The following is an 8,443-nucleotide window of genomic DNA, read 5'->3' on the forward strand; positions in this document are numbered from 1 at the left end:
ATATGAGATACCATGTGTGCATTTTCAAACACGATACCTGAAACCTCATTTTTACGAGTTGTCAATAATTCCATGTTATAGTCTGTTCCCATCATTGTTTGTTATTGTTATGTAAAACTGTGGTATAATAAATATATTTTGTTTTTGTCACTGGTTTCTGTCCCAGAGTCTCTAAAATTCTTGGGATTTCATGAATGATAGGAGTGTTTTTGTTATTTATAAAAAGTCCCTTTTTTATTACTCCTGAGTTTATACTAGTAAATGGAATGAGGGTGGTTTCCTAGGTAGCCTCAGGATGCGGCTATTCCCCAGGAAGACCAAGTAACTAGAGGGTGGAAACTTTCTACCTCATTTCCCACCTGGAAGAGAAGGGGTGTGCTGGAGATTGAACAGAACAATGAGATTAAGAAAATTCCAAATTGGCCACATATCTGTTGATAAAACAGCTATACTCTTAAATATTTAAACAGATTTGTTCTGAACCAAATATGAGTGGCTATAGCCTGGGGTACAATCTCAGGAGGTCCTGAGAGCACATGCCCAAGGTAGTTGGGATACAGCTTGGCTTTCTACATTTTATAGAGAAGTTATAGGCAGAGACATAATACGTGTAAAGTATACATTAGTTTGACCCAAAAAAGCAGGAGATCTTAAGGCAAGGAGCTTACAGGACATAGGTGGATTCAAAGATTTCCAATGGCAATTGTTTCAAAGAATTAAACTGTCTAAGGACTGTGAAGGCAGTAGAAAAATCCTTGAGTTTAGGTAAGGGGGGTTGTGGAAGCCAGAGTTCTTGATATGTGGATGAAGCTTCTAAATAGGTTTCAGAGAGACTAGGTAAAGGATTACAGGCATGTGCCACCAAACCCAGCTAATTACAATTTTTTTTAGAGATGAGTTCTTAGTATATTGCTCAGGTCTGTATCAAACATGGGTTTAAGCAATCCTCCCACCTAGCATCCCAAAGTGCTGAAGTTACAGGTGTGAGCCCCCATACTCAGCTTAATTGTATCCTTTGTGACAAACCAGATAAACTACACTTTTCCTGAGTTAAATGTCTCTTTTGGTGCCTTAAGGTGTGTCAGACTCAAATCTCTCCTGAGTCTGGGACTTAGGCAAGATGATTCTTTACAGATGCATGTTTCACCAAGAAATGGCTTTGCAGGGCCATTCCAAAATATGTCAGAGACATATTTTGGGATAAAATATTTGTAGTTCTTTTAGGGCCTGCTATCTGTTATATGATGTTACATCAGAGTCATAGTGGAATTTGACATCTTTTTGCCATGGAGTCTGTTTTGTCAGTCTGATAACCTCTACTTTAATGTTAATATTAGTCACTTGTGTTTAAACTTCAAAAGGGGGCCGAGCTCAGTGGCTCAGCCTGTAATTCCAGCACTTTGGGAGACCAAGGCGAGTGGATTGCCTGAGCCTGCCAGTTCGAGAGTCACCCTGGCAACTTGGTGAGATCTTGTCTCTACAATAAATCAAAAATTAGCCAGGCGTGGTAGCTATAGTTCTGGCTACTTGGAAGGCTGAGGCGGAAGGTGTTATGACCGGGTAAGCGAGAAGAAGTTACACCAGCAAGTTGAGTCTAATTAATTATGAATTTATTAAACGCGCAGGTCAAGAGTAGGCAAACACCTGAAAAACTCTTGGCAAATTGGTGCAGTTTGTGACAAGCTTTTATAGGTAAAATTTGTAGAATTGGCTACATAGCAACTTAGTGACCATAGCAACTATTAACTAATGACTTGGCAACCAAAATGGGAACTTTGATTGTTAGAGTGCTTTGATTAATTTTATGTCAGGTAGGTATAGCCAGTGCTCAGAAAGTCCCTGGAGTTCTGCCATTAAAATATAGTTTAAGGTAGTTACATAGAGACAAGGAAGAATTATTATACAATGGTGTTACCTTGGTTAGGTCACTAACAGAATATAAGAACAAACTAAGAAAATGTCAAAGCGTAACATTTGATTTCAGTTAACAAAGCATACAATCACATGGAAGCTATGGCAAAGGAGTTCTGTAATGGTCAGCAGGCAATGGTCAGCATAACCTGCCCAAAGGAGACAAAGCCGGGGGTCTGTGGTCATGGGAACCTTACTGTAATCACATGTAGGCACTGATTCTCAGGTCAGGCAGGTAACTAAGATGAAAGTTTTAAACAAAATGGAGTAAGCTGGTTATATTATTACTTTACTAGCAATTTGATTTTATTAATTGATTTAGCTTATTTCATTCCTCCCTTTTAGTTGTGCATGAGTCAATTCATTGACTCCTTAGTTAAAGGAAGGAAATTATTATAGGTTCTGGTATACAAAAGTTTTACTGAGTTGATTCAATTTCTTGACAAAGTTAACAAACCAGTTTATAATGTGAGGTACTAGATCTGGAAGAGTTACTTTAAACTGGATTGGGTTTGAGTCAGGGTTCCAATTTTGGACAGCTAAAACTTGTCCTAAAGTAAAGGAACTTAAAGTAAAAGCAGTATGATAAGCTGAACCCAAAGGGGTGCTTGCTAGAATAAACCAGGGTAAACTTATTTTAAGCATAATAAAGTAATAATACATCCAGTACATGAGAAATAAAACAGTGTTAACAGACCTTTCTTGCAGCATGGCCATTTTGCAGGAACTGTAGTAAGCAGTGCTGCTTCAAATCCTAGAACAAGTGGGATAACTAAAAGGAGAGGCAAGGGATGAGTGCAATGCATTTAGTTATGGTCAAAGTTTCACAGTTTCTGCTGCTGACTGGTCAGGTGATGTAGGACGATGGGCTCAGAGGGTGATTTTGAGAAGATTATCAGGATGTTGGTTCACAGTCCAGTTGTTGTTTGGGCGAAGGGGCACGTCAGTGTTCCAACTGCAGGTTTGGCTGAGCCAGGCTTCGGCGTTCACAGCTTCCTTGACTTGTGATTGATGAATCCAGGCTGGTATCCTGCTAACCTTGAGTGATGTTGGGGTGGTGAGGATGACTTTGTATGGTCCTTTCCAGGAGGGGCTCGGTTCTTTTTTTCTGGTACTTTCTGACATAGACCAGATTTCCAGGCTGTGATGGATGACACGGTGTGGAAGTTGGAGTTGGCAATACAGCACAGGTGTTGGTGTGGACAAGGTCCTGCACCTGCTGTAAAGACTGGAGATACTTTAACAGAGATTGATTAGTAAACTCTTTAAGAATAGGATCCTGCAAGCAGGGTAACAGAGGAGGAGGTCTTTTAAACATGAGTTTGTAGGGAGTAAATACAGCCTTATACAGGGTACATCTAGCTCAAAGGAGAGCTAGGGGTAAGAGAGTTACCCATTTTCACCGGTTTCTGTAATTAATTTAGATTAAGTATTTTTTATTTATTTATTTATTTTTATTTTTCATTTATTTATTTATTTTTGAGTTGGAGTCTCACTCAGTCACCCAGACTGGAGTGCAGTGGCCGCTCCCGGCCACCACAGCCTCGCCTGCTGGGCTCCAGCGATCCTTCTGCCTCAGCCTTCTGAGTAGCCGGAATTACAGGCATGTGCTACCACGCCTGGTTGATTTTTAAATTTATTTTAGAGATGAGGTCTCACTGCCCAGGTGGGTCTCGAACCCGCGGGCTCAGGCAATCCACTCACCTCAGCCTCCCAAAGGCGTGAGATTACAGGCTGAGCCACTGAGCCCGGCTAGATAAAGTATTTTTTAAAGTCCAGTCCATGCGTTTTATCTGTCGAGAGCTTTGTGGTTGGTAAGCACAATGCAGTTTTTATTTGATGTTCTGTGCTTTACCAACCAGCTGTACTATGGATGAGGTGAAGGCAGGACCATTGTCTGAGCCAGTAGAAAGAGGAAGCCTGTACCTAGGAATCATTTTATTTAATAAGTATTTTGTAACCATAAGGACAGTATTATTTTTTGTGGCAAACAATTTTACCCATCCCAAAAAAGTGTCTATTAACACCAGTAAATAATTGTATCCTGCATGTGGAGGTTTTATTTCAGTAAAGTTTATTTTTTATTGTTCACCAGGGCTTAATCTTTGTGCCCTGATTCCTGGAAGGAGTTTTGGCCCTTCCTTGGGATTGATGCGAGCACAAGCAGGACACATTAAAGTTGCTGCATTAGTTTGGTCTTTTAAGTTATTGATAATATAAAAATGGTTTAACTGTTCAGCCATTTTGGTTTCTCCTAGGTGGATGGTAAAGTGGAGTTATCATTAATTTTTCTGCAAGAACTTCAGGTAGAACAGTTCTGGAGTCTTTAACCCACCAGTCATCAAGTTTCTTGTAAGCTCTTGCCAGCTCTGCAGCCTCTTTTTCTTTATGTGTATATCTGTGCTGCTGTGGGAGAGAAGGGACTGGAAAAGTTTTAGCTGTTAAAATAGTTAGGTGTTCAATTAGGATTTCTGCTGCTTCCTGAGCTGTCTGGTCTGCCAGGTGGTTTCCAATTGCTTCTAGAGTGTCAGATTTTTGGTGACTTTTACAATGAATAACAGCTACCTCTTTAGGGAGCCAAACAGCTTCCAAGAGGGCTAATATTTTTTTAAATTATTTTTGACAGTTTTACCTGCTGTGGTGAGAAGGCCATGTTCTTTGTAGATCATGGCATGTATATGAAGTGTAGCAAATGTATACTGGCTGTCCGTGAAGATGTTTACTCATTTTTCTGCTCCCCAGCGCAGGGCCTGGGTTAGAGCAATTAACTCAGTCTTTTGAGTAGAAGTACCCTGAGGTAGTAATTGGGACCAGATTACATCATGAGCTGTAGTTACCACTGCACCAGCCTTATGGACTCTGTATAGTATTAGGCTGCTATCATCCGTGAACAGGTCAGCATCAGCCTGGCACAGAGGAGTGTCCCAAAGATCAGGTTGGCTGACCTGGGTAATGTCTAACACATCTTCGCAGTTATGCATTGGTGTCTCCGGATGGTTATCAGGCAACAGGGTTGCCAGGTTGAGGCATTGAGTAGGACAGAAAGTTAGTCTAGGCTGGTCTAGTAGTAGGCTCTGATACTGGGTAATATGTGCGTTTGACATCCAATGGCTGGAGGTTCCCGGGAGCAGTTTCAATAGCATGGGGACCAGTTAGAGCCAGGTTTTGGCTGAAACTTGTCTGCTTCTTTAACTAGCAAAACCATGGCTGCAATGGCTCAAAGACAAGAGGGCCAACCAGAAGCTATCGGGTCCAGTTTCTTTGACAAATAGGCCACCATTTTTTCCCATGGCCCTAGGGTTTGAGTGAAGACCCCTTTGGTAATTCCTTGTTGTTCATGAATGAACAAGTGGAAAGGTTTGGTAACATCTGGAAGGGCTAGTGCAGGTGCTTGAGTCAGAGCTGTTTTTAACTGCTGGAACGCTTGTTCCTCAGCAGGGTTGATCCCCTGCTATGGCTGAGTACAAGGGTTTGGCAATTTTGGCAAATCCTGGGATTCATAGCCGACAATACCCTGTCACCCCCAGGAATCCCCGTACCTGTTTTTTTGTGGTTGTTGTGGGAATCTGGAGAATGGCTTTTTTCTGGGTTGAGGTTAGGGCTCGCTTGCCCTCTTGCAGCTGGTATCCAAGGCAAGACACTTTGGCAGAGCAAAGCTTGCTTTCTTTGCTGATACTCTATAGCCCAGGTCCTGGAGAAGCTGTAACAAAGCTTTTTTTGTTTTGTTTTGTTTTGTTTTTGAGTTGGAGTCTCACTCTGTCACCCAGACTAGAGTGCAGTGGCTGCTCCTGGCCACCGCAGCCTCGGCCTGCTGGGCTCCGGTGATCCTTCTGCCTGAGCCTTCCAAGTAGCTGGAACTACAGGCATCGCTACCACACCCGGTTAATTTTTTTGATTTATTGTAGAGATGAGGTCTTGCCAAGATGCTCAGGCGGGTCTCGAACCTGCGGGCTCAGGCAATCCACTCACCTCAGCCTCACAAAGCGCAGGATTATAGGCTGAGCCACCAAGCCTGGCTACAAAGCTTTTACCTTGTAAACAGTTGTCCAAGTCTGCAGCTGCAAGTAGGAGGTTATCCATGTATTGAAGCAAAGCACATTCAAGTGTTGGGCATGGAACCCCGATACATTCTGTTGCAAGGCCTCCCTGAAGAGGGAGGGTTGGGGCGTTCTTGAAGCTTTGTGGTAGTCGTGTCCAAGTTGACTGACTAGTGTCTCCTATGTCTGGATCTGTTCACTTAAAAGCAAAAATAGGTTGGCTGACAGGAGACAGGGGAATAGAGAAAAAAGCATCTTTTAAGTCTAGCACAGTATATACCTCATGTTGAGAGGGAAGTAGACTAAGTAAAATGTACAGGTTAGGAACAGTTGGATGAATAGTTTTTATCCGCTTGTTGACTTTTCTTAAATCTTGAACTGGATGGTAGTCAGAAGTTTCTGGTTTCTAAACTGGCAAGTAAGGTGTGTTCCATGCTGACTTGCATGGAGTCAGAATGTTGGCAGCTAAGAGTTTTTTTATATGAGGAGTAATTCTATTTGGGGCCTGCAAACTCACAGGGTACTGGCGGACTCGGACAGATAATGGTGATGCTTTGCCAATTCTGGTGGGTTGGTTTCTGCCCAGATGGAAGGAAACTCCTGCAACTGTAGAAGTAAGCTTGATGGAATATTTTTAGTAGTAGACTTTGGAGAGGTTAAAAGATATTCTTCAGAAAGTGGAACAATTAAGAGCATTTGATATGCAGTAGGAATAAACATTTCAGTTTTGTCAGGTGAAAACACAATGGTTGCTCTTAATTTTCGTAACAGATTTCTACCCATGAGAGGAAATGGACACTCAGGCGCTACTAAAAATGAGTGTGTTACCTGCTTTTGTCCCAAGTTAACAGTTCAATTAGAAGTGAATTTGCAGTTGGTAATTATTCCTGTTGCTTCTTGTTTTAAAAGTTGATTTTTAGACATAGGTCCTAATGGTGACTTTAGGACTGAAAGTTCCACCCCAGTGTCCACTAAGAGTTTAACTGGAGCCGGGCTTGGCCTGTAATCCCGTGCCTTTGGGAGGCTGAGGTGAGTGGATTGCCTGAGCCCATGGGTTCAAGACTCACCTGGGCAGGCGAGACTTCATCTCTACAATAAATCAAAAAATTAGCCGGGCATGGTAGCACGCGCCTGTAATTCTGGCTACTCGGAAGGCTGAGGAGGAAGGATTGCCGGAACCCAGCAGGTCAAGGCTGCAGTGGCCGAGAGCGGCCACTGCACTCCAGTCTGGGTGACAGAGTGAGACTCCAACTCAAAAAAAAAAAAAAAAAAGAGTTTAACTGGGTGGCCCCCAATAGATGCAGTTACCATAGGCTCTTGAGGGCCCAAGGAGAAAGAGCCTTGGCTCCTTCAGTCTGAATCAATTTTTGCCCCACCAATCAAGGGCAGGACCAGAATGGACTTAGGGTCGGGTCTTGGTTTTTCTGTGGGAGGCAATAGGGACAATCTTTAACCCAATGTTCAAGCTCCTTGCATTAAGCACACTGGTTCTTTGTTAACTTAATGCATTCAAGTTTTTGACCCTTTTGGCTTTTTTGGTTATTAGACTTTTGGTGTGGAGGCTTGGAACCAGTTCCTAGGGCCCTGAGCGCCATCACTAGGATTTTGGCCTGTCTTCTTGTAGCTTTGACAGCCGCCTGAACTGTTTGTTTCTGTTTTTCAGCATCTTGGTTATTGTAAACTTTTTGAACAACTTCAAGCAGCTGAGAAATGTTTATTCCTGCAAAACCTTCTAATTTCTGTAATTTTTTTTTAATATCAGTAGCCACTTGTGCCACAAAGGCCAAATTGATGGCCTGAGCATTTTCGGAGCTGAGGGGTCAAAAGGGGTGTAGGTTCAAAATGCCTCTTGGAGACGTGCAAAGAATGCCCCTGGGGACTCCTCGGGTCCCTGGAGAACCTCAGTAGTTTTAGATAAATTAATTGGGTTTTGGACTGCCCTCTTTAAACTTGCTAATAGAGTCTGGTGAAAATTTTTAATGTCCTGGACCCTGTCAAAGTGTTAGGGTCTCAGTTTAGGCTAGAGGAGGGAAAAACCTTATTTAACATTTTTTGGACTTTTTCTCTGAGTACAAGTTAATAGGGTTAAAAGGAGCTGCTGGCAGTCATTCTAGGTAAAGCAATGAATGTGCATGATTGATTCTAGTAAAGTAATTAAAACCTGTGGTTTTTCTGAGATTAAGAAAAGAACATATATCAGGAAGGGTGGCTTATCCTGATTTGCCCCCTGCAGAACTTTCCAGAGGGGAAGATGGGGGGCCAGATTCATCCAAGAGTGGAGGTGAGTTGCCAAAGGTGGAGACGATGGAGGGGAGGTGGCAATACTGGTCATGCATGCAGGGTGTAAGAACAAGATAAAAAATGGCTTTTGGCTCTCAGTTTGTTCTTTTATTTTTCTATTCCTGCTCTTGGAAATATTTTTATGATAATTTATTTCCAAGGGCATGAATAGGAAACAGTAGAACTTTTTTTTTTTTTTTTTAGTTGGAGTCTCA

This window comes from Carlito syrichta, unplaced genomic scaffold (assembly GCF_000164805.1).
Source record: "Carlito syrichta isolate Samal-C Ts95f unplaced genomic scaffold, Tarsius_syrichta-2.0.1 Scaffold302083, whole genome shotgun sequence".
Taxonomy (NCBI): domain Eukaryota; kingdom Metazoa; phylum Chordata; class Mammalia; order Primates; family Tarsiidae; genus Carlito; species Carlito syrichta.